Source organism: Muscardinus avellanarius (genome assembly GCF_963383645.1).
Source record: "Muscardinus avellanarius genome assembly, chromosome: 10".
Taxonomy (NCBI): Eukaryota; Metazoa; Chordata; class Mammalia; order Rodentia; family Gliridae; genus Muscardinus; species Muscardinus avellanarius.
In genome coordinates, this window is record NC_137796.1 from 18,184,296 (window position 1) to 18,186,551 (window position 2,256).

Here is a 2,256-nt window from a genome sequence, read left to right on the forward strand (position 1 = left end):
AGCAAAAACTTGTCTCAAAAAAGGAGCCGGGCGTGGTGTCACATGCTTGTAATCCCAGCATTCAGGAGGCTGAACAGGAGGAATTGTGGTTGGTGGACAGCCTCAGCTACTTAGGCTAAACCAGCTCCTCCCACTCCCCCTTCCTTCTCCTCCTCCTCCTCTTGCCCCTTTTCAGCCAGACCTTAGTGAGGCCCTCCGCAACTCAATAAGACCCTGTTTCAAAATAAAGAATTTAAAAAAAAAATAGGGCAGGGGGTGTAGCTCGGAGGTCAAAAGTCCCTGGGTTCCATTCCCAGACCTGCAAATAAATAAATAAATAAATATTAAAAAAAAGGTTGGGGCCGGGCGTGGTAGCGCACGCTTGTAATCCCAGCGGTTGGGAGGTGGAGATAGGGGGATCACTCAGGTTTGAAGCCAAGAGACTCTGTTTCCAAATAAACGTATAAAATAGGTCTGGGAGTGTAGACTGGAGGTAGAAGGGTTTCCAGGAACCCCAGTACCACCAATAAATAAATAATAAAACAAAAGGTTGGGGAATAGCTCAGTGGTAGAGCATTTTTGGGTTCAATCTCTAGTTCTGCTACACACCAAGTTTTGTTTTGTTTTGTTTTGTTTTGTTTTGTTTTGTTTGTACGGGTCTGGAGATAGAACCCAGGGGTATTCGACCTCCGGGCTAGAGCTACACCTCCTGCCCTATTTTTTATTCTTTATTTTGAAACAGGGTCTCACTGAGTTGCATAGGGCCTCACTAAGTAGCTGAAGCTGTCTGCGAACCGCGATCCTCCCTGTCTCAGCCTCCAGAATCCTGGGATTACAAGCATGCGCCACCATGCCCGGTTTACACACCAGGTTTTGAGGTCAGATCCTGGGATTTCCAGAACGGTGAGCCCAACAGGGTCCTGTCCTTGTGAAATCCATAGTTCAGTTGGCACAATTAACATTAATAAGAGGTCTCCGCCAGCACATTTCTGCCTGTAGTGGGTACCTCAAAGGGAAAGTGCCACAGAGGAACTCAGTGTAGAAGAAGGGGAGTGTAGCTGGGTGTGGTGGCACACGCTTGCATTCGGGAGGATCACAGTTCACGGACGGCTTCAGCTACTTAGTGAGGCCCTCTGCAACTGAGTGAGATCCGGGTTCAAAATAAAGAATAAAAAAATAGGGCAGGGGGTGTAGCTCGGAGGTCGAATGTCCCTGGGTTCCATCCCCAGACCTGCAAAAAAATAAGAAGGGGAGTGTCTGCAAAGCCTTGGGGTGAGCCAGGTGCTGCTTCCCCCAGACCTCCTGGGTAAGAAGTTTGGGGGTGAGGGTGTTGGGAGAGGCTAGGGAGCCATCCCAGTCCCAAGTGAACAGGTGATTTCCTGAGACTGGTGAAAGGGGGAAGGCAGAGGCGGGGCAGGGATACTCCTGGAGAGGTGCGGGGCTGGATGGAGTGGGTCCTGCGCAGAGGCTAGGGCGGCAAGAGCACGCAGGAGCCGTGAGCAGGGGACAGCCCAGTCATCAGGAAGGCTGCCCAGGATGATTTGAGGGCACCACCTGAGATGGTCCTGCAGAAGGGGAGAGATGGCCGTCAGCCGGGGGTCTTCTTGGGGGCTCCGAGACTCTACCCAGAGCTGGAAGCTGGGAGGTCAGCAGCAGTCAGCGGTCTGTCAGTGTTCTAGAGCTACGAAGGGAGAAGAATGGAGATAGACCAGGGAGATGGACCTTGGGGTTTTCTGATAGGGAAGAAAAAAAACAAAAACAAAAAAACGGCAGACAGGGCGGCTCCGAAAGATAAAAATGCTCAAGTGAAGCTAACTGGATAAGTTATCTGAAGCAGTGGAGTAGAAAGTGAAAGAAAAATTTGGGGACAAATACGTGGACGCTCTCGGATAAAGGTACCAGGCGGGAGACGGTCAAAGAGTTAACACCAAAGAACTCTGGCTAATCACAAGCGTGCGGTCCCAAAGTGGCAAATGGGACCGGGCCGGGTAGTGTCCTTCCTGGGGGGGGGGGAGGCTCCGCGAGGGGCGCAGGGCGGGGCCGCGCCTTCCCCGGGCGCCCTCGGCGGTCCGGGGCCCCGCCTCCCCGCTCTCCAGACCGCGGGGGTGGAGGTCCTGCTCCCCAGACGGCGGCCCCGCCCCCGCCGCCGCCGGCCCGCGCCCCCCGCCGCCCCCGGGGAGGAGCCGCCCCTGCGCCCGCCCCGAGGGGCGGCCCGGGCGGGCGGAGGAAGTGAGCGCAGCGGGGAGGAATGCGCGCGGGCGGGGCGGCGGGACGGCG